The sequence below is a fragment of the Lepidochelys olivacea genome, assembly GCF_965140295.1.
Source record: "Lepidochelys olivacea isolate rLepOli2 genome assembly, chromosome: 3".
Classification (NCBI taxonomy): Eukaryota; Metazoa; Chordata; order Testudines; family Cheloniidae; genus Lepidochelys; species Lepidochelys olivacea.
In genome coordinates, this window is record NC_140413.1 from 7,952,567 (window position 1) to 7,977,242 (window position 24,676).

General features: G+C 46.3%; 1 protein-coding gene across 2 annotated transcripts in view; it reads left to right on the forward strand.

The window, feature by feature from the left end:
* Nucleotides 1–1,248: 1,248 nt before the first annotated feature.
* Nucleotides 1,249–24,676, forward strand: part of EXTL3 (exostosin like glycosyltransferase 3) — a 221,365-nt gene continuing 197,937 nt past the window's right edge. For both annotated transcript variants that reach the window (XM_084624263.1, XM_084624265.1), the window contains exon 1: nucleotides 1,249–1,418. The gene's annotated coding sequence lies outside the window, so the exon portion shown is untranslated. The remainder of the gene's footprint in view (nucleotides 1,419–24,676) is intronic.

The window sequence follows — 24,676 nt, forward strand, 5'->3', positions numbered from 1 at the left end:
AAAGTCCAGCCACGAGGAAGTTTGTGTGGAAGGTTGGAAGGAGAGTGGGTTTGTGTGTGTTTGTGGGGGGGGGGGTGAGAAAACCTGGATTTGTGCTGGAAATGGCCCAACTTGATTATCATACACATTGTAAGGAGAGTGATCACTTTAGATAAGCTATTACCGGGTGGGGGGAGGTATTTTTTCATGCTTTGTGTGTATAAAAAGATCTTCTACACTTTCCACAGTATGCATCTGATGAAGTGAGCTGTAGCTCACGAAAGCTTATGCTCAAATAAATTGGTTAGTCTCTAAGGTGCCACAAGTACTCCTTTTCTTTTAGTCCAGACTATGTCTTTCCCCGGTTTGACCTGGGGTGCCCATATGTCTCGTTTTGGCTGGGACAGTCCCCTTTTTAAGCTTGGTCCTGGACATCACAACTTTTTTGGGGGGCAAAAATGGGCCTTTGTCCCATTTGCTATCCCATTTAGCGTGGAGAAAAATTTGGACAAGAGCCAGTGGGACCAATGTCCAGTTTTGCCAAAAAAGTCATGACATCTGTGACGTTGGTTCAGGCTGACGGCCTCGCCTGGCAGGGCTTGGGCCAGCTCTGAGAGGTGGGGCTCAGGCGAGCTTTGACACCAGGCAGCACGGGGCTGACCCTGAGACGCCTGCCGCGGTCACGTACCCGGTGTCCCGTTTTCAATTTAAGGAAACACGGTCACCCTGTGGGGGCCGCGTATCTTGCCTCAGGTGGGCCTCCTTCGCCCTGAATGTGGTTCCTCCAGAGCCTCTCACCCCAACCCCCAGCACCTACAATGGTGTGACACACCCAGGCCTGGAAACAGCCACTGACTCTAAAGCTCACAGGGGGTGGCCTCTGCCTTCACCAGGCGGGTCTGATCATGGAGGCTGTTCTGCATAGATCACACGGTGGGGGGGGGGGGTCCCCCTCTCAGGCTAAGGGCCCATTCGATGTCCCCTCCCCAGCGCCCACAGTCCTCAGCCTCCTTCTTCCAGAGGGGTGGCCGCGCGAGTCTGTATCAGCAAAAACAACGAGGGGCTTTTAGCCCACGAAAGCTTAGGCCCAAATAAACGTGTCCCTCTCTGAAGCGCCGCCAGGACGCCCCCCCCTTGCTTCAACCCGACCCCGGGCAACGCGGCCTTTCCCCACCCGCCCCGCATCTCCGCCAGGAGTCGCCTTCCCCTCGCTGGTTCGCAGCGGCCTCCCACAATGCACCATGGGCCGGGTGGCTGCCGCTGGCTCCGGCTCCGCGCCCGGGGATCGTTGCACAATGCCGCCGCCGCCAGGGAGCTGAGAGCCGGGGGGCGGCCGGCGGGCGGGGAAAGCGGCGCGAGCCTTCTCCGCCGGCCCACCAGCCTCCCCGGCGCCTGCAGCGCCCTGCACGCTTGGCGGCCCTGCTCCCCGCCGCCGGCAGGTAAGGGCTGGAGGCGGGCTCGCCTCGCGTGCTTGCGAGGCTGGGGTTGTCCGGACATGGCTCCCCTCTCCCAGCGGCTGCCGGAGGGGTGGGAGAGGAGGAATGGGGGGCGCGCGTCGGCCGGTGCGGCAGGCTGAGCCGCGGTTGGGGTTGTCCTGCCGCCGGAGGCTCTGGGGTGGGGAGCCCTGGCCGCTTCGCACGGAGCGGGAGGCGGGCGGCTGGCTCGTGTGTGGCCGCAGGGGAGGGCGCACGGGTGTAAAGAGCTAGGGCTTGTTGCACGCGCGTGTGGGTCCGTGCCAGGGCGCACTCTTCTCCCTCCCCCCCCCCAGGCGTGTGTCCCGGTGCCCTGCGGTGGGCACGGGCGGGATGGGAAGCCGGCCCCCGGCGTGTGCGGGACTGCGGGCGGCGGCTGCCACGCCGAGTCGTTCCGAGGACGGGAGCGCGGCCGGCGGCGGGGGGGGGTCATGTTTTGTTTTGTTTTTTTGTCTTGTTAAACCCCCCCCTCCCAAAAAAAAAAAAAAGCCACGCGCGAGCCCCAGAGGCAGGGAAACGTCCCGCCCGAAGCCGCTCTGCTCCGGGCTCGCTGTCGCTCCGCTCCGCCTTGTTCGCTGGCCGGGTTTCTTTGGGCCGGCGCGGAGCGAGAGGCTGCCAGCCGGCGCCGGGGAAAGCGAAGCACGCGGGGGCAGCCGCCCCCCGGGCCTGGAGTCTCACGCCCCCCGGGCCTGGAGTCTCACGCCCCCCGGGGAGCGCGGGGGACCCTGCCGCTCTGAAGCCCAGCTTCCGTCTGTCTGCCCGGCCCCCCGCTCCCAGATCTGCCGGGCAGCCTCCTTATTCCCCTCCCGCCACTCCCTTTTACATTGGTGTGGCTGGCCCGGCGGGTCCCGTAGAGAACTTTCTTGCTCTGTGTGTGTGTGTGTGTCAGCAATGGGAAAAGCCAAACACTGACAGGAGCTATGTTGAGTACATTACATTACATTGTAAGGAGAGTGATCACTTTAGATAAGCTATTACCAGCGGGAGAGTGGGGTGGGGGGGAGAGAAAACCTTTTGTAGTGGTAAACACCCATTTTTTTCATGCTTTGTGTGTATAAAAAGATCTTCTGTACTTTCCACAATATGCATTCAGATGAAGTGAGCTGTAGCTCACGAAAGCTTATGCTCAAATAAATGGGTTAGTCTGTAAGGTGCCACAAGTCCTCCTTTTCTTTTTGACAGGAGCTAGTTCCCAATATATCAACAGTGCAGGGCACTCTAGGAGTGGGTATGGTACAGGGTGACCAGAGAGCAAATGTGAAAAATCGGGACGGGGGGGACGGTTGGTAATTGGCACCTATATAAGAAAAAGCCCCAAATATCGGGACTGTCCCTATAAAATCGGGACGTCTGGTCACCCTACTATGGTACCACCATAGCTGTGAGGGAAAGTCTGCAGAGTTTGCTGCGGTACTCTCATATCATTATGTATTTTTAAAGCAAGCTCAAGCAGCTACATACTTCTCAGATCGGGGCTCTCTGGTGTTTAAAGATAAGGCAGTGTAAGACTCTTGTCTCCTCCTCCCCCAATTCTGAATGGGGGCGCAGTTTGGAATTTGTTTCTGTTTTTAAAAAACAACAGCCACCCGTCATGCTGGGTCAAATTAAGCTTGGGTCAAAGCGAATACCTGGAGTTTGGGAAACTTCAGGATTGCAACCCCTTCACCAAGCCCTGGTTTTGGTCCAGTTAGCGTGTTGATGGTATAACACAGCACTTCAGTGCAAGGGAATGGCAGTCAGTCACGTTACAGTCGAACCCAAGTGAATCCTTCCCCTGGCAAATCTTACTTTTAAAAGAACCTTGCCATTTGGAAAGTAAGGAAAATTTGATTTTTGCAATCATTTTTGAGGTGCAGAAAAGCCCTTCCTGGCAGGGATGATTTTAGCAATGTCCAGAGAGGAGGGGATGGAAAAATTATCCCAAATTCCCTTTAGCTTGAACATGGGTGTTTCAGGATATCCCTCCTCCTGCACATCACTTCTTATTGGTATCTGTATCTCCTTTTCATGTTAACTCCTCATGCTGGGATGTGGATTATTAGGGCACTTCTGATTTATTTTCAATGAAGATAATACTGCTTCTAAAATCAGAACTCCGAGTCTCCCACTGTCATTGCACAATCTTCTGTCTTTTCCCCTCATCCCCCTTGCTGGCTCAGTACTCTTGGCACATAATGCTTCCAGCATAGGCCTGTAACTCTGAGTCTGGAGGTGATAGATTTGGAAGAAGCCTAATGCCGTATTAGCAAGACATTACCTACGGGTTTTTTTTTTTTAATTGTAGAGCTGTGTGAAAGCACCAAGAAAGAGCAACATTTAAAAAAAGAAAAAAGGGAATTTTGTCAGGAACAAAAATAGGACAGAAGCTTACATCATGAAACACATGGTTTATTTGTTTATCTTTCCCACCACATCAGACTACTGGGGCTCACTAAAGGGCAAATGGTCCAACCTAGTATCTTCCTTTAAAACTCGTTTCCAGTCTCTTATTGTCTTAAACAAAATCATCTGAACAAACTTCTTCCCTGTCCTCTGAGGAAGCTGCAGTCTGTCTTTCAGAGGCTCTTCCTTCACTCCTCCTTCCCCACCTCACTTTTTAAAACCAACTTGCTGAGGTCCTGCTGGCTGCAAGGTCCCAATACAACAGCCCCTACAGGGGTGTCCGTAAAGCAGTTAGACCCTGAGATGAAAGGGGCTGTGTAAGTGCCAAGTGTGATTACTGGTGGTGGTGGTGGTAGCTGTTATATTCCATTCGGGGCTGGGTGTGCTGGCGAGGGTTTGGTGCAGAGTTAATGTTCTGTGCCACTCTGGGATCATAGGGCAGTGGATGCTATAAAGCAAAGAAGCTGGCACCTTTCTCTGGCAAGATTTAGAGAAGTTCCTGTGCCATGCCCACCACTGCAGGACCTGGCCAGGTCCGGAAGCTGGAGTCTGACCAAGCTTTGAACTCCCGCAGAGCACTGGAATGTGCCTCTCCCACTCCCGCAGGGCTACCCGCCCAGGAGCCAGCAGAAGGGGAAGCCGGAGGGAGGACGCTCTGCTATGAGGCTGGAATCCTTTCCAGAAATCATTGACATGGCACCGTCCACGTGCATGGCGCTCATACAGCAAGACAGCGTCCGAGACATCTCCTATCCACAAGAGCCTGCGCAATGTAGGAGAGGCAGGTTACCTATTTGTATGGCACTGTTGATGGTCAGACACAGAGAAAGGCATGGTTCCCTTCCAGTCCAGGTAGACGATACGAAGGAGGCAGCGAAAAGCAATGAGCACTCGTCTAGTTAATGAACAGTTAGGGGATGTCAGCCACCTGCTGAGGGGAGGGTTACAGTGGGCCAGCTTGTTGGAAGAAGTATGTTTGAAATAGGGACCGGAGGAGGAAAGGGCCAAGGCGAAGGTGGGGCTGGATAGGGAGGTTGTTCGTGCAAAGGACGTTACGCAGAAGAGGGCACAGAGGCAGGAGTGGAAAAAGGACATTGAGCCCTTATGCTTCAGAGCAGACGCCAAACTCTGTAACTGTGAAGGTCAGGAAGGCGCTTTTCCTGCAGGCTGGTTATTCCCCAGCTGGCTACTTCAGGGTTTCTTGCGCTGTCCTTGGAAGCGGCTGGTTCTGGCCACTGTCAAAACAGGCTATTGGCGTAGATCAGAGCAGAGGGCTATCTACAGGGCATTTCCTCTGCTCCTATGATTGGGGTGCTTCGTTAGATGACCTGGCTGGAGTGAAATAAGATGAAGAGGGTATGGATTGCTCATCAGAGAGGAGAATAAGGAAGGAATGGCTCCTGGAAAAGTGCATTTTGAGTAGGGATTTGAAGGCTGAAACGGGTGCTGGGTCGAGTGGGGGAGACTGTTTCAGGTGCATCTCAAATCTCCTTTCAAAGGTGGGTGATGAATTGGCCTGGGGGAGGCCACTCCGCACAGAGAAGCAGGCAGGTGACCTGTGCAGTAGCATAGAGTCCTGGCCTGTGGCTCAGCCAGGTCCTGGCTCTGCACTCCTAGCGCTGCTTCCCAGTTCTAACGCTGTAGTTAGAAATGCATAGGGCTTATCTGGTGCTTTGGAGCTGCCATCTACACACACATCCATGCATTGCCTGAATAGTTCGGTCTTGCCAGCCAAGTGCCTGAGGTGGAGGGGAGGGAGTTGCATCAAGTCATCTGCAGCAGCATGGGGCGAGTTGACGTTTATCTTCACTCAGCAGGTCCGACTAGGAGACACAAGTGGATCTGGATGCAAACAGGGTGCAGCTTTGTTCTTGCAAGTGCTGCAGAGGGAGGTCGTGTAAGTGGGGACAACTCTGTGCTTACCCTAGTCTGTGCCAGCTCTGAGTTTGGCTCAATAACCAGAAAACGTTTCCCTTGTGCTGAATGTAATTGATGTCAGTGGAATTACACTAATGCTGAATTTGGCCCATTCAAGCCTAAACTTGGTAACACTCAGTCCTAGGAGGCTGTGGACCAGTCTCCCAAGGGAAGTGGTGGAAGCCCCATTGCTTGGGTCGTTTAAGACTAGACTAGACATAACATTGAGTAATCTGTTGCTGGAAGCAATCCTACACTGGAGACTAGACAAGAGGCAATGTCTCTTACAGCTCTTTTTATGAATGCACAGACTCCTGGATATCTGTGTGCAGGGTGTGAGCACTAGAAAGGCTCACATTGAAATTGGTTAAATTTTTATTCCTACATACATGCATTTGCTAGTCTAACTCCCTGTCGAGAGGTGTGGGTTGAGCACAGGGTTGGGAGCCAGAAACTCTTGAGCTCTAATTTTGATTCTCACACTGATTTGTTGTGTGACCGTGGGCATGTCAGTTTCCCTCTGTGCCTTAGTTCCCATTATTAAATGGGAAATAATACTACTTGGTCGTTGCGGCTATTAATTGCGTAGTGCTTTGAAGTTGTGAAGTGCTATATGAGTGCTGATATCGCAATGAATTGGTCATTGTATGTGTACTACCATCCTCCAGTGGATGGAATTGGAACTGTTCCACGCTGCCATAGACTCTGTACTGCTACCTGTTAATGGAGATTCTCTCTTAAATAACAGTACTTTGATTTAAAAACATCAAATAAAATCTTTGAACTAACATAGTCATAGAATTCAAGGCCCGAAGGGACCTCCAGATCATCTATTTCGATCTGTATATCACAGGACACTGACGCACCCCAGCCCCCACACACTAACCCAACAACCAGAATTAAGTCTGGTCTACGCTACAAAGTTAGGTCGACGTAAGTCCGCTGGCTTCGGCTGAGATATGCCAGTGTCTACACTCAAATTTGTCTCCTGCCAATCTAACAGTCCTGTTACAGTGGCACAATATCACCAGCTCCCCACGTGATGCAGAGCCGTGGTCAACCTACTTAGGTGAACACAGTGCGAGTGTAGGCGCTGGGTGAGTGATGTATGCTTAACTTCGCTGTTCAATCACAGCCCTCTTCGTTACGTCCCACCCCACTTCCTCTGACTGCGTGTTGTCCGTTCAGATTGTAGGTTCTCTGACAGGACTGTAGCAAAACATGCGCCGAGCACTGCTGGCACGGTATTCATATGGTAACAAATTTCCTTTTAGCTCTTGTTTCTCACGCTGCCTTCCCTCATGTGCTTTGGGGACACAAAGATCTGAGTCCTGTCATTCTTGTCGCCATGAAGTTCTCGGTGCCGAGTGCAGTGGCAGTCATGAAATTCCAATGCGGCCAAGGATTTGTTACAGCATTACTGATGCTGACAGTAATGCAGGAAAACGTACGGGAAGGGTCAATACATTTGTTTTTTTAAAATTATGCCACCAATCCTGTAATCAGATCCACTTGGGCAGATCCCCAGTAAAGAGGTTTGCTGGCTTTCAGTCTGATTGCAGGATGGGGGCCGAAGCTGTAACTTCCATCATTAAAGATATTTTCTGTTGTTGTCCTGGGATTGTAGGATTTCTTTTCAAAATATTTTGTTTTAAAATAATCTTTCCAGTTCAACTTTCTTTCTAGCTGCACTTTCTGTTGGGAGCAGAGAATGAAAAAGGAGAGCAATGTTTTTAATAATTGATCAAAAAATTAGTTGAAGCAGTATGTTTAAAAAACCCAATCCAACCCACCACACACACAAGCAACAGAAGAAATTACAAGTCAAGACGTGGAGGATGGAATGAAAACAGTAAAGATCAAACCCAGTTTTAAATATAGATGAGATGTTTATTTAATACCTACTGCGCTGCCATCCTTTTAAAGTCCTCCCTCCCCAGTTTTTTAGAAGATAGTTTAAAAAGCAACAGAATTGTCTCAGAAGTCGGAGAAATTCAATAACCAGCAAGTTCTGAAAGGGAACGTAACTAGCACCATTAACAAACTTTGGCAGAAAATTGTTCCAAACTCGTATAAGGACTCGATGCTATCTGGTGCTGAATGTTCTTGGTGACTTCAAGTCCCATCAGTAAATGGAAGTTGCTCTGTCTCTCTCAGGAGGAACTAAGCACCTTGCAGATCAGGCTCTCAGAGCCTAAGGCAGTGGTTTGCAGCCTGTGGTCAGCAGACCCTTGGGGATCCACAGACTATGTGTGAGGGGTCCACGAAAGTTTGTTGTTACCACAGAACAGTGGTTTGAAACCTGTGGTCTGCGGCCTGTGGGGTCTGCAGACTATGTCTAAGATTTCCAAAGGGTCCGACAGTGACATTTGAAATTTTTTAAAGATCTGTGTATGAAAAAAGGTTGAAAACCACTGGTCTAAGGGCCTGTCTACACTTAAAATGCTACAGTGGCATAGCTGCGCCTCTCTAGCGCTTCAGTGTAGACATTATCTATGCCAACACAGGGTTCTCCTGTCAGCGTAGATAATCCACCTCCCCGACAGGTGGTAGCTAGGTCGAGGGAAGAATTTGTTTTTGAAAGAATTATGTTTTTCATTTTGGTTTCACAAGAAAGATTTAGACATAGAATCATAGAATATCAGGGTTGGAAGGGACCTCAGGAGGTCATCTAGTCCAACCCCCTGCTCAAAAGCAGGACCCATACCCAATTAAATCATCCCAGCCAGGGCTTTGTCAAGCCTGACCTTAAAAACTTCTAAGGAAGGAGATTCCACCACCTCCCTAGGCAATGCATTCCAGTGTTTCACCACCCTCCTAGTGAAAAAGTTTTTCCTAATATCCAACCTAAACCTCCCCCACTGCAACTTGAGACCATTACTCCTTGTCCTCTTCCACCACTGAGAATAGTCTAGAACCATCCTCTCTGGAATTACCTCTCAGATAGTTGAAAGCAGCTATCAAATCCCCCCTCATTCTTCTCTTCTGCAGACTAAACAATCCCAGTTCCCTCAGCCTCTCCTCATAAGTCATGTGTTCCAGACCCCTAATCATTTTTGTTGCCCTTCGCTGGACTCTCTCCAATTTATCCACATCCTTCTTGTAGTGTGGGGCCCAAAACTGGACACAGTACTCCAGATGAGGCCTCACCAATGTCGAATAGAGGGGGATGATCACGTCCCTCGATCTGCTCGCTATGCCCCTACTTATACATCCCAAAATGCCATTGGCCTTCTTGGCAACAAGGGCACACTGCTGGCTCATATCCAGCTTCTCGTCCACTGTCACCCCTACGTACTTTTCCGCAGAACTGCTGCCTAGCCATTCGGTCCCTAGTCTGTAGCTGTGCATTGGGTTCTTCCGTCCTAAGTGCAGGACCCTGCACTTATCCTTATGGAACCTCATCAGATTTCTTTTGGCCCAATCCTCCAATTTGTCTAGGTCCCTCTGTATCCTATCCCTGCCCTCCAGTGTATCTACCACTCCTCCCAGTTTAGTATCATCCACAAATTTGCTGAGAGTGCAATCCACACCATCCTCCAGATCATTTATGAAGATATTGAACAAAACCGGCCCCAGGACCGACCCGTGGGGCACTCCACTTGACACCGGCTGCCAACTAGACATGGAGCCATTGATCACTACCCGTTGAGCCCGACAATCTAGCCAACTTTCTACCCACCTTATGGTGCATTCATCCAGCCCATACTTCCTTAACTTGCTGACAAGAATACTGTGGGAGACCGTGTCAAAAGCTTTGCTAAAGTCAAGATACAATACATCCACTGCTTTCCCTTCATCCACAGAACCAGTAATCTCATCATAGAAGGCGATTAAATTAGTCAGGCATGACCTTCCCTTGGTGAATCCATGCTGACTGTTCCTGATCACTTTCCTCTCATGTAAGTGCTTCAGGATTGATTCTTTGAGGACCTGCTCCATGATTTTTCCGGGGACTGAAGTGAGGCTTACTGGCCTGTAGTTCCCAGGATCCTCCTTCTTCCCTTTTTTAAGGATTGGCACTACATTAGCCTTTTTCCAGTCATCCGGGACTTCCCCGGTTCGCCACGAGTTTTCAAAGATAATGGCCAATGGCTCCTAAGCCTAACCTCGAAAACAGGCTGCCTTTTAAAATGATCAAACTCTGAGTGGCTAATCCTCAATAAGATAGTGCCTTTCCCCTCCCCACAACTTTTTCAGGTGTGGAGGGGGAATGGGGTGAGGATGGAAATTTGTTTTAATTTTAACTGGGTGAACAAGCTTTTTTTTTTTTAAAAAAAGTCACCTTAACAAGTTTCTGTGGAGAAAAGCAGTTTGCTACACAACTTTGAATGGTTCTGACCCCGCCTTGGCCACACACATAAGGCCCAAACTGGGGTCCAAGATATACTGTAGACTCAGAAATAAATATCTGATGGGGCAGCTGCAGCCAAACTTGTTAGCAATGCAATTGCATCTGAGTGAACTAAACATTACCTTGGCTGCTGTGTTCAAGTGCAACCCGGTGTTTCCGACGTTCATGGTTTTATTGTGAGCCTTGTGATTGTTTAAGAAATAACAAAAGCTCCAGCTCCTGGAGTCATGTGACTATGCAAAATTTTCAGCTTCTATTTTTAGCCCTCTTGGTTGCAAAGGAAAGCTAAAAAAAAGTGCAAGATTGCAGAGGAGAACTACAAAAGTTACCTCCCTCCCCAAGGCTGAAAACCCAGAAGGCAAAGAAAAGGAGCCCCACTTTTTTTTTCCCTTCATTATATTTTGGTCCTGACTTGTTTTTTGAACACCTGGGGTTGGCAGCACTGGTAACTCCCACGGGAGCAATAAGCGTTGTATGCAACTGACAGTATAATCGAGCCCAAGCAGACCCCAGTGGTTGTAATAATGTAACATGTATCACATGCAAATCCTTGAAAAGAAAAATCTGTTGTTGAAAATCATTTCAAGCCAAACCTTAGAAGCCAAAACCACTCCCAGTTCTGCAAAATTGGCTCATGTTCCTGCCTTGAAATGTTTCCCTTAGGGTTGTTTTTTAAAAAACAAAACAAAACTATACGCTCTCTCTTCCAACTGTCCCCTCACATGCTCAGATGAACGCTTCTCTTTCCAAACTCCTTCATCCCCTAACGTTCCCGCTTCTCTTTTCCAAGACCTTTCCGCCAAGCTTTCTGCTTAGCAGTGGCTGCATTTGTGCCTGTTTCTCCACAGGCAACTGGTCTCTGCCTAGCTCACTCCTCTTCAGCTGAGTGTGGCCTGTTTTCACATCAGCTGCCTTCTCTCCTCTTCCCTCATGGGCCAGCTGTCTCAGGCTCCTGTTGAACTGCTACTTCTGGGTTCAGTGGGGCCCAAGCACCTTGGGGGGCTGTGGTGGTAGCATTTAAACCCCTGAAGGCAAGATTAAAACCTATATAAATCTTTGCAAGGTTTCAGTTGCATTGTCCCCTGTGTCACTATGGAGCTACTTAAAAGACAATTATGCTACTGCATGTATTGTCTCAGCTAAGGGAAAAGACGGAGAAGGACAATCTGTTATAAATCCTTCTTTTGAGAGGCTTGTAAGTTTCTTGGAGTTTTCTTTTGGAGTGAATTATATCTACGTAAGTGAAAGAAATTTAATTCTATAGCTCTCGCTTTCAAGGGGAAACATGTATAAATCCACCACATTAAGCTGGATCATAATTCCCATTGAAGATGTGAAAAATATATTGTAGCGATTAGGAGCTTGCACAATGAAGTATGGAAATACTTCAAAGGTGACCCACATTGTCTTTTAAATCCAGCTGACTCTGCAGAAATCAGAGGTGTGTGGGAACACTCAATTCAATTGAGACTGATAAATGTTTGCTCCTAGTTGACCTGCCTTTTTAAGGAGTACAGGAAGGATAAATATTTTTCCCCGCAAAGAGGCAATATGTTCTCTAATGGTTTCAACAGGGACACACAACCTATTCTCAGCTGTGCTGCCCACTTGCAGTGTTGTGAAAAACAAAAGGAACTAAAAACTTCAACTAGTTAAAAAGCCTCTCCATCACCAACACGTTCAGATAAGAATCGACTTGGCTGATGCAGAGTTATCAAACTTTTAAAAACAAAAAGAAATTAGCTTCTGGACTGAGAATGAGCAGGAGACATTTCAGCCTCAAAAAGTGTGGAGTGTTTTTCTCCTCCCCACCCCTAGGTTATTCTGACCCCTGGAAATAGGAGCTTACATTGGACATGTCATGTCACAGCTGTAACTACATGGCTGCTAGGGCAGAGCTACAATAAAACAAGGGGGAGATGTTTTCGTCATAGATAGCTTCCTATCATGGAACCGACCTCTTCACAGCTGCTGGGTGAACACCCTCATTTCTTCTTCTGGTCTGGTAATAAAACTCTCCAGCAGACTGGTTGTCTTTTGGATAATTTTACCCACTGGGGAAGTTCCAACTTCGGATGTATGTAATTAAATAATATAGATATTAAGGGTGAAAACATCTGAGCTCATCAATTACAAGGGATGATATTGCTGCCTGGTCTCAAACCTATCACTGAAATGTGGAGACGGGGGTAGAATATTCTTCATTCATCAACATATCGCATCACAGTGACTGTAGTTCATCATTTTCCTAACTTAGATGAGGGTCTGAGGGAGGCAGATCTTAATGCTTCTGCGTGTTGTAATAAATCTGTGTCCACCTAAACACTTCCTGTTTGTCACTTGGTTGCAGTCTGTGGTCACTAGGAAGTTCACTTCAGCAGAAGACAGGACCGAGGCTTTCTGCTCAAAGAGGCCCTTGTCTTTTGTGCTAAAGGAAAATCTCCATTATGTGTTTAGCAGTACAGGACTTGTGACATACATCTGAGCAGTTCTGATTCTGTTCTGTAAAGGTTCTTACACTGTGCTTTCACCATAGTCTCTGAGCGCCATCCAGTAGTGCAGTGTTTTTCAACAGTTTTTTCCATTTGCAGGCCCCCTAAAAAATTTTGAATGGCGGTGTGGACCCCTTTAGAAACCTTAGACATAGTCCGCGGACCGCTAGGAGTCTGTGGACCACAGGTTGAAAACCACTGTAGTAGGGCATCAAACAATGTGATGAACATCCGTCACGCTTTCAATATCTGTCACGTGTTTTCCAGGAGGTAGGGGGAAGTAGTACATATATACACTAGCCAGCTCATTACGTTATCTATCTTGACTCTTTGTGGCTTGGCACAAGCTTTGAGCATAAGTGTTCTGTCCTTTTATTGCTGGCCAAATCAATCCTATGACTACCCTCAAAACTGTAAAGGGGTCGTGTAACTTCAGGCAGCCTGCTTATTGATCAGGAACACAAGGCGAACTCTGAATTGGGCCTTTTTCCCTTCTCTGAGGTGAAAAGAGGAAAAAAATAGGGACAATGGTGCTATTAACCAAGGGGGAAAATAATTCTCAGTGTGTTGAAGCAGTTTTCTAAAAAGAGGAAATAACTTGATGGCCGAGGCCATTGGCAATGGGACCTCTCTAGGTCACTGATTTGAGTCAAGCTGAGGTAAATAGTGATCTGTGGATGTCACCACCTGATGGTACATGGTCTGTGTATAATGAGTTGGAAGGTCACTGTTCAGCACACATTGGACAAGTGTCTACATTAGAGTTGGCACAAATTGGCACCTTATTGTCTGTCCCGGGTGGGTGGGAGGCCACAGACTTAATACATCATGGAGACTAACTTCGTCTATTACTGCTAGACGTAGTTCTTTCCGATCAAAGCAGACCCACTTAGAGGCAGTGTGGGGAGTTCTCACGACTGCTGCTTGCGCTGTGGATAAACAGAAGTTTGCAGTGTCTGGGACTGTTGATCTGGCACTTTTGTGACCTTTCCATTGGCTGCCTGGTGCTGGCCAAGGTGGCCATCCATTAGAACAGGAGGAGGATGCTGGCCAGGAGGGTTCTCCCCGAATGTTGGGGTCCTTTAACGGTCCTTTGTCTGTGCATGCTTCCAGACAGAATTCCTGTGGGTAGCATTGGCTGAGTCCTTGGGCTCCTTCACGGAGCAGCAGGCTTTGTCCACTTTCCTATGCTTGGTGTCACCCCCCACTGGATCCCTTGTTTTGATCCTGTACCCACACCACCATCCACATTTTTCCCTCTTTGGTTTTTATTATTTGTATTACCGCAGCACCTTGGAGCCTACGGTTGCCAACTGTCTAATGGCACAAACCCAAACATCCTTGCCTCGCCCCTTCTCCAAGGCCCCGCCCGCACTCACTCTAGCCCCCCTCCCTTCATTGTTCACTCTCCCCCACCCTCACTCACTTTCACTGGGCTGGGGCAGGGGGTTGAAGTATGGGAAGGGTTGCAGGCTCTGGGCTGGGGGATGGGATTGAGGGGTTCGGAGTGTAGGAGGTGGCTTCGGGCTGAGCCTGGGGCAGGGAGTTGGGGTGCGGGCTCTGATAGGGAGATTGGGTGTGGGAGGGGGCTCTGAGCTAAACCTGGAGCAGGGGTTTGGGGTGCGGGCTCTGGGAGGGAGTTTCGGTGTGGGCTCTGGGCTGGAGCAGGGGTTTGGGGTGAAGGGGGCAGCGCTTACCTCGGGCAGCTCCTGAAAGTGACCGGCACATCCCTCTGGCAGCGGCTCCTAGGTGGTGGGGGGGCAGGGAGTTCCGCACGCTGCCCCTGCCCGTAGGCACTGCCCCCGCAGCTCTGATTGGGCACAGTTCCCAGCCAATGGGAGCTGCGGAGTCGGCGCTCGGGGTGGGGTAGTGTGCAGGTACCCTTCTACCCCCCCCTCCCAGAGGCTGCAAGGATGGTGCTGGCTGCTTCCAGAAGCCTGTCTGAGCCCCACTGTGCTGCCGGACTGTTAGCGCCCAAAATCTCTGGGTTTGGCTGCAGTAGCCTCTGGGAGATAGAGCCTGATTGCAGGAGACTCCCGGCGAAACCGTGAGGGTTGGCAACCTTATTTGAACCTCAGCCACGGGCTGGGACCCCGCTGAGCTAGCTGCTGTACAAACACAGAACAAAAAGGGGATCCATACCCCAAAGAGCTTCCAATTTAAACTGATGTCTGGGTTTAACAGCCCCTCTCCCCATGTGCCTTGTGTCATCTCGCTGGGCAGTGCCCATCGCTCCTTTTTCAGGCCGGAACTCGTCATTGGCACTACACCTACTGATCTGTTTAAAAACAGCCCCCACGGTTTGCTGTTAGGACCCAGTGGAGACTGGGGCTGGGGAAGCTTGTAGTTCAGTGGGAATTGGAGATCACCAGTCCTGCACTGATTCTTTCAGGCAGTGGGCTAAAGGCTTCAGCTAGTTCTGGGCCTGAGGTCTTTAATGTTTCCTTCTAGTGGGACTTCCCCTGCGTCCTATTGTTTTCTCTCAGCAAAAGTGTGTGTGTGTGTGTGTGTGTGTGTGTGAATGAATGAAGAAACTCTTAATAAGAGGTATAGGAGATTAAAAAACATGAGAGCGTGCACGCATGGAACCCAGAGAAGGGAGAACTGAAAATTCAAAAGGAAAAGACAATACAAATCAGGGTGATACTTTCAAGAGAAAGACCAGATGAAAATTGACTCTGTCTAAACCAAAGGAAAGATCTCATGCCAGCTGTTGCAAACTTGGAAGCAACATTTAAAGAAAAAAGAAAGATACTATAACAAAATGTGCAGCCAACTGTTCATTTTGAGGATATCTTTTCCATAGAACTAGTGGCTTTAACATAGGCTGCAAGCAACAAGATGATCCCTCATTAAAAAATTGGTTTCACCAAACCCGTACAATGAGTGGTCAACTCTACATTGTAAAGCTTAGCCTAGCCAAAGCCATACCTACTAACATGCAAACCTAAGCAAATTTTCACTATGACAATGTGTCTAGTTGCAGGACTCAGAAATGAAGCTAAGCACAAAGCAAAAGCTAGTTAAACCCTCTGTTCTGGCTTGCAGTTGCAACAGATGAAATTACAGAAATTACATCCATTTGTCTCAGTAGCTGCTTGTGAATTTGTAGCAATGGCAGATCTGCATTTGTTGAAAGTTCATGAATAATCTGGACCTCAAATAATAACTCTTTTCTCCCTGAATACTTAGAACTAACAAAGACATCTTGGAGTCCCCCCCCCCCTCTTTAGCTGCTTATTTTTATTCCACTCATGATATATATTGTAAATTAAACTATCCAGTTTAGAGACCACCCACGCCTGCAGATAGTGAGAGAGGGTGTGTGTGTGAGAGGGGGGCTCAGAGTGAGAGCCCCTGGCTTCAGCAGTGTTATGGAGCAGGCTCAATACAAGCCAAGCAGCAAATCTGGAGGGGGGTGGGGGGGCATGTGACCCCACATCTTCTGCCTCCCCCCACGCATCACCTATACTCCAGCTCTGGTCTCCCCTGGTGACTTATTCTCTGAGCAGGGTAGTAGTAGCAGTAACGCTTAGCTCTTCTGTAGCATCTTTCCTTCAAGGAGGCTTCACAAACATTAATTCAGTCTTGCAACATCGCTGTCAGATTGCTGTTTTCTCCATTTGATGATGGGGGAATCTGATGTTCAGTAACTTGATCATGATTGCACAATACATGAGTAGTAGAGCTGAGAATAGAATGCTGATTTGCCGTTCCTATAAACTACTATAGACTCTGCTCCCTTGTTTTTCAGGTTAAAATATGTGAATGAAATCCAAGTCAGCTTCAAAACTCCCATTGATTTAGGTGAAGCCAGGATTTCACCTATGGAGCTGAATCTTGCACTGCCGTGCACCATTTATCCCAGTACAAAGTGGGTATAAAATGCTACTGAATCAGAATTCTGCTTTCATTCACACTGGTGCTAATGGTTCACTCTAACTTTGCATATGCGTAAATGATGAGTCAAGGTCTAAGGCAGTGGAGAATTGGTGCTTTGAGTATACTGCACTATTTAGCTTAAAAAAGACAAGGTTAAGGGGTGACTTGATTCCTGTCTATCAGTATCTAGATGGGGAACAAATAGTTAATCATGGGCTCTTCACTCTAGCAGAGAAAGGTATCGCATGTTCCAATGGCTGGAAATTCAGACAGAAAATAAGGAGTACATTTTCAACAGTGAGAGTAATTAATAAATGGAAAAAATTACAAAGGGTCTTGGTGGATTTTCTATCACTGACCATCTTAAAATCAAGATTGGATGTTTTTCTAAAAGATCGGTCTAGGAATTATTGTGAGGCAGGTCTCTGGCCTGCGTTATCAGGAGGTCAGACTAGATCAGTGGTCTCCAAAGTGGGGTGCGCCAGAGGATCCCGGAGGTGCGCGGCAGGAGGAGCACTGCGGGATAGCACTCTGCCTTTTTTTTCCCTTCGGCGGCAGCTCTGCATTCCTGCGGTAGGTCTTCCCCTCTCCTTGCTTTGGCAGCACCGTGGGGGTGCACGATCCAAAAACTTTGGAGACCACTGGACTAGATGATCACAACAGTTCCTTCTGGCCTTGGAGTCTATAAATCTGTGACCTCCCTTGTGCTGCTTAAATAATCTGATAATTTCTGCCTAGCGGTATGAGACTGCGACTGGGAGCCAGGAACTTCTGCCCTGTGATCTTGGTTTTAATAGTCTCATTCTGTAGCCATGGGCAGATAGCTTAACCTGTGGCTCTGTTTCCCCTTTCATAAAATGCCTTTACCTCAAGAGGATGCGAAGAGTCTTATTGATCGTTCTAGAGCTCTTTGAAGATGAACAGTGCTATATACAGGCAAAGTTCTCATTAATTTTATGGCTCAACGTGTTGGGGGTGGGGGAAGGGGGTTATGACTGAGTTTACATATACAGGGCCAGAGCCTCAGCTGACATAAATCAGCATCACTCCATTGATTTCAATACAACTACACTGATTTACTTCACCTGAGTATCTGGCCAATAGCACTTTCTTTATTGGCTGCACCAATAAGCCACATTGCTGTTACTTTATGAGGTTCCCTTTTTATTGACATCCTGCCATGGAACATGTCCAGTTAAATCCAGTTTTATGTTTTGGCTCCAGCGTTTCTCAGTGCTTTCCATTGCTGGATTTAACTGATCCCAGTGGCATCTTTTTATGATGTATTCTATTCAGCTTCTTCCACTGCCTCAAGTACAACAGTAATCTAGGAATCCACCTTTTATTTAAAACAAACAAACAAACAAAAAACCTGTAGGACATAAAGCTTGTAGCTTCCTTGACTATCTTCTATTAGAGACAAAGAGGAAGACTTCTTGTGGAGTCTAAATCCAGTCAAATTAAACCTTAGTCATAATATTTTCTGTGGGATGTCATTGTGTATGTATCATTTGCCGGGGAGGGCAAATTGTTTGTTCTCACTCAGTTAGGAGATGTTTTCAGTTATGATTATGCTGTCGTGGAGCCACCTGTCAGAAGATCTCAAAGCACTTTATCAATGCTTATGAATTAAGATTCAGAAGGCCTCAAGGAAGTAGGGAAATAAAATTCGTTCCATTTCACAGATGTGAAAAGTGAGGCACAGAAGTGCCATGATTTTCCCATGGCCAAATAGCAAGTCAGTGGGATTAGAGTTCCTGGCTCCCGAGATTGTGCTTTTCCCACTTGAGCATACTCCTCCCTCCACCCATATATGCTAAAGCTAAAAGCTCATTTCCTTTTTGTCCTTTTATTTGGCTCCCCTCTTGTCAGCCTCTGTTTTGGTGAATGTCCTCCACTAAGAGCTCCAGTGCTTGGCTCTGATTCAGACTTTAAGATCACATGATTGCTCTCCATTTAATTGCTGCCCTCTGCATTCCTAATAGTAGAAATTTAACTGGCTCGTAGCTTTGTCAAATTCACTCTGCTGGCTGGGAGAGTTATAAACAGCAGCAGCAGACTCTCGAAGGACAGCACTGCACTGGTTCATATTCGGAAGGTTATCTTTGCAACCCTGTAGCCTAACTCAGTGGTTCTCAACCAGAGGCCATCAGCTCGTCTAGATATTTGCCTGCTTTTACAACAGGCTACATAAAATGCACCAGTGAAGTCAGGACAAGCTAAAATTTCATACAGCCAGTGACTTATTTATACTGCCCTATATACTATACGCTGAAACGTAAGAGCAATGTTTATATTTCAGTTGATTTATTTCATCATTGGATGGTAAGCATGAGAAAGTCAGCAATGTTGCAGTCGTAGTGCGCTGTGACACTTCTTTGGATTTTTATGTCTGATTTTGTAAGCAAGTAATTTTTAAGAGAGGTGGAACTTGGGGAGTATTCAAGACAAATCAGACTCCTGCAAGGGGTACAGTAGTCTGGGCAGGTTGAGAGCCACTGGCCTGACTTATTTTATTTTATTAAATGGAGGTTTCAGTTTTGCAGTAATTGATGGCTTAGCCCAGGGGTGGCCAACCTGTGGCCCCGGAGCCCCATGCGGCTCTTCAGACGTTAACATGCGGCCCCTTGTCCAGGCACCGACTCCGGGGCTGGAGCGACAGGCGCCAACTTTCCAATGGGCCGGGGGGTGCTCACGGCTCAACCCCTGAGTCTGCCACAGGCCCTGCCCCCGCTCCACCCCTTCCCGCCCCCTCCCCGGAGCCTGCCATACCCTCACTCCTCCCCCGCAGAGCCTCCTGCATGCCACGAACCAGCTGATCGGGAGGTGCGGGAAGGGAGGGGGAGGCGCTGATCGGCGGGGCTGCCGGTGTGTAGGAGGCGGTGGGAGCGGGGTAGGGGAGCTGACCGGGGCTGCTGATGTGTTACTGTGGCTCTTTGGCAATGTACACTGGTACATTCTGGCTCCTTCTCAGGCTCAGGTTGGCCACCCTGGCTTAGCCTTATGTCACTAGAAGAAAAGGAGTACTTGTGGCACCTTAGAGACGAACCAATTTATGTCATTAGGGAATGCTTCTGAATACTATTAGGCCCCAGATTTTTGGACAGTAGATAGAGCTATCTGTTGCTTTTTCTTTGTGAAGCGACAAGCATGGCCCTCTGGGAAACCAAAGCTGCAAACACATTTGTCAGTCTTGACACCATGATCATGATTTCCCACGCTACATAGGTGCAAAGACACATTTTAGAAAATCACAGGCAAATATTATTGCTTTAGAATAAGCACTATAGAAATTTTGAATGTCACTGTGTGATTTTTAAATACATTAGCAGACAGATAGTTCACTCAGTATCACAGAAGGAACTAAAAATATATTTAAGTAGAATTTTTCAAAATACAAAATGCATTCCAATTTGGCTTTTGTCTAATTTTTTTATCTCTATATATTTACATCTATAGTCCTTGTCACCATGGTATTTGAGTACCTTGTAATCTGTAATGAATTATTTCCTCAAAGCAGCCCTGTGTGGAAGGGTAGTGTTGTCCCAATTTTACAGATGGGGACCTGAGGCACAGGGTAAATTAAATGACTTGCCCAAGGTCACAAAGGAAGTCTGTAACTGAGCAAGATGTTGAACCTATGTCTCCTGATGTGTTGGTTCTTGGGGTACCAAGGACTGTGAATCACCTTGTTATCCCTCTGTCTCCAGGGCAAGGGAGTCCTGCTTGTGCTTAATTGGATGTCAGCTCCTTGATGCCACCAGCCTGCGAGCCACCCAGACACTCTCCTCTGTGCTGTGCCAGCCCTTACTTTGCCTTGTAGGTTAACAGTCGGTGCCCCCCAATCCCCGAGCCCTTTTGAAGTGTTCACCTGTAGCGTCCAACCCCTTCTCTACTGAACACTTGCAGAAATACCAGGTCTGCTGCCCCTAAGGGAATAGTGTATATCCCAGCTTGTGTGATACGACTCAGGATCAGCACTCAGCTTAACACCACAGCACTCAGCTATATTTATAGTGAAAACACCATCCATAAGTTTATTACCAAAGTTTTAAGAAATAGAGAGTAAAGATAATAGAAACAGCAGGTTTAAAATAGGCAAGCCACTCATCCGGTATCAAATTGGACAGTTCTGCTTTTCTAGGGTTTGCCCCCTGTCTTGTACTCAAGACAAAACTGGATGTGGTTTTGTCTACTATCCGATGGGGGGATGCCTTTTTGAAGAGCATGCTGCCCTGCCCCCGCCAGCATGCCCTTGCGTGCAAGTTCATGCCGGCAGTGGCAAAGCGGTGCACTCTTAAAAATGGCATCTGTTTCCCCGAGCAGCATGACTATGTCATGCTGGTGGAGGCAGGGTCACCCCAGCTGGGGCAGGCTTGCACCTTTCCCAGAAGTACTGTAATGTCTGGTATTCTGAGAATGCCTGAGTGCCTAATAGGATGCTAATATAAAAAAAAATTCTAACTTGCTTTCTAGAGATTAACCATAACAGGTTAACCTCCAGTCTGAGTACATTTATATCACCTCACATATCTTCTGCAGTGTTTTCCACCAAGCCTGTTTGAGATCCTGTTTTCATGACTATAAATGCACTCTCTGTTTACTTCCTACATGCAGGATAAAGGGGTGTCTTCCTTGCCTTTTCTTTATATTTGGCCCTAGATAACTTCCCTTAGCTTATTCTCCAGAGTGCTTATTTCACATTCCCCCGTTGATTTTGTATGTAAGTGGGGTTTCCATTGTATCAGCTTACAATTAGGGCTGTCAAACAATTAACAAAATTAATCGCGATTAATTTTCTTAGTCACATGATTAAACAATAATAGAATACCCTTTATTTAAATATTTTTGGATGTTTTCTACATTTTCAAATATATTGATTTCAGTTACAACACAGAATACGAAGTGGACAGTGCCCACTTTTTATTATTATTTTGATTACAAATATTTGCACTGTAAAAAACAAAAGAAATAGTATTTTTCAATTCACCTAATACAAGTACTGTAGTGCAGTGTCTTTATCATGAAAGTTGATCTTACAAATGTAGAATTATGTGCAAAACCCCCCTACATTCAAAAATAAAACAATGTAAAAGTTTAGAGCCTACAAGTCCACTCAGTCCTACTTCTTGTTCAGATGAACAAGTTTGTTTACTTGTGCAGAAGATAATGCTGCCTGCTTCTTGTTTACAGTGTCACCTGAAAGTGAGAACAGGCATTCACATAGGACTATTGTAGCCAGCATCGCAAGATATTTGCATGCCAGATGTGTTAAAGATTCATATGTCCCTTGATGCTTCAACCACCATTCAAGGGGACATGCGTCCATGCTGATGACGGGTTCTGCTCAATAATGATCCAAAGCAGTGCGGACTGATGCATGTTCGTTTTCATCATCTGAGTCAGATGCCACCAGCAGAAGGTTGATTTTTGTTTTTGTGGTTTGGGTTCTGTAGTTTTTGCATCAGACTGTTGCTCTTTTAAGACTTCTGAAAACATGCTCCATACCTCGGCCCTCTCAGATTTTGGACAGCACTTCAGATTCTTAAACCTTGGGTCGAGTGCTGTAGCTATCTTTTAGAAATTTCACATTGGTATCTTCTTTGCATTTTGTCAAATTTGCAGTGAAAGTGTTCTTAAAACGAACAACATGTGCTGGGTCATCATCTGAAACAGCTATAACATGAAATATATGGCAGAATGTGGGTAAAACAGAGCAGAAGACATACAATTCTTTCTCAAGGGGTTCAGTCACAAATGTAATTAACACATTATTTTTTTAACAAGCGTCATCAGCATGGAAGCATGTCCTCTGGAACGATGATACGAATCTTTAGCACATCTGGCACGTAAATATCTTGCGACGCCAGCTACAACAGTGCCATGTGACCGCCTATTCTTGCTTTCAGGTGACATTGTAATTAAGAAGTGAGCAGCATTATTTCCCATAAATGTAAACAAACTTGTTTCTCTTAGTGATTGGCTGAACAAGAAGTAGGACAGAATGGACTTGTAGCCTCTAAAGTTTTACATTGTTTTTGAGTGCAGGGTTTTTTTGTACATAATTCTACATTTGTAAGTTGCACTGTTGTGATAAAGAGTTTGCACTACAGTACTTGTATGAGGAGAATTGAAAAATACTATTTCTTTTATCATTTTTACAGAGCAAATATTTGTAATAAAAATAATATAAAGTGAGCACTGTCCACTTTTTATTCTGTGTTGTAACTGAAATAGATATATTTGAAAATGTAGAAAAACATCAAAAATATTTAATAAATTTCAATTAGTAATCTGTTTAACAGTGCAATTACATTTTTTTAATCGCGATTAATTTTTTTGAGTTAATCGTGTGAGTCATTGCAATTAATCGACAGTCCTACTTACAATGTTTAATTTACATGTCAACAGAGAGACAGGTGAATACACCTTTTTGTCAACTCTGCCTCGATACAGACTTTAGGAACTTACTTTCAGTATAGATATGTACCTCCTTAGCTAATATCTCCATAGGTTTCATAACAATGTTAACGACCAGCTTTTGTTTGAGACTTCACATGATATTCTTTGGTGAATAAGATCGTACAGACTAAGGTCTGGATATTCTTGTACCTGCCTTGCCAGTTGGCATTGAGGGGTTCTTAGGGTCATGGCTGAATCGTAGATCCAGTCTTTTGTCCACGAGAGCAGGAGGGTTCCCAAACTTTTTTCCCAGCTGCAATAGGTATTGTGGCCCACTATTAGCACTTCTTGAGGAAAATTATTAATTTGAATGTTTACATACGTATAAAGCGTAACACTGTAAATAAACAACGTAAATTTTTCCTTTACATTTTAATGTAAACAATTGTAATGATGGAATACCTAGCAATATGCACGCAAAGAAATACTTCAAGATCTTTCAAACCAAACAGTTTTCGTAAAACTGCACTTTACAAATATGTTGAGAGAGCAAAATGTGGTGGTCAAACAGAGAAAACACCGTGTATAAATGTACAAATGTATAAAACTGAACAATAAGCAACACAACATTAACAAAATTGTTAAATAACATGGTGTTGATTTTAAAACAAAATAGTTGTCCAACATTGTTTTATTTTTTTTAGTGTAAAATCTGAATTTCTGTGCTGTGTAAGTAAAGACCCAACCCTATTGTTTTCTAATGAGAAAAGAATAAAATATTGTAAATAAAAATATAAAATGACAGTTATAACACACTAAGGCAATGGGTACTCATCCGATCCGGTAAAGGAGAATCCAGACATCAAGTACATATTATCATATTTTCTTACCACTTTCTTTTTCTGGCTGGCTCATTTTGTGTAGCTGCAGATGGTCCAGGACTGGGACTTTCATTATCTTCTCCACTAGTGCACCCTTCTTGTTCTTGAAAAATAAATCGATCCATGTCAGATTGAAATACTGCTTGCTGTTTTTTACTGTTGTAAATGGAGGACTGTGTCTGTGTTGCTAGGTTACCTTGCAGTGAAACGCACTATTGTACTCACGAGACTTAAACTTGACATATTGCAGCTTGTTTCTTTAAAACAAATCCATTTTTTCTATACTCTGACATATACAGTTCAAAACATTACATTTATTTAGCTTTTACTTAGATTACACGAGTCACGTGGAGTTAAAGGTTTACTAAGATCTTGACTGGAGACTGCAGTTGCGCCAGCGGACTACCTGGGTCTGTGTCGTGGCCCACCATTTGGGAGCCCCTGCAGTAGAGAACCCTTCAGTCCTGCAAGGTGCTGATGGTCCTCAAATTTCACTGACTTCAATGGAATTTGAGGTGTTTGCAACCTCACAACATTGGGTCTTGTGGCCCACTCCAACAAAGCATTGACTTCAGGGGGATTACTCCCATGCTTTACATTACATGTGTGCTCTGCTGGATTGGGGGCCTAAATTAGCAGTTTTCAGTCACTATAAATCGTGTTAAATACTACAGAATAACTTGGTAACAATATGTCAAAATAAAATGAACGTTGGCTTCTTGCCTGAACTGCATTAGACAGCAGTGCTTTAAGTTGAACAAACAGCTTGAATGAGTTGAAAAAAAGCTGGGCTGCTCTTTCCTACCAACAGTTACCAAATGCCTCTGTATTTGTAACTTAGCCATCTGCGGTAGGGTAGAGTTTGGGGGTTGGGGAGTTACTCTGATGGTCCCCTATGGACATTCCTTCAAGGGT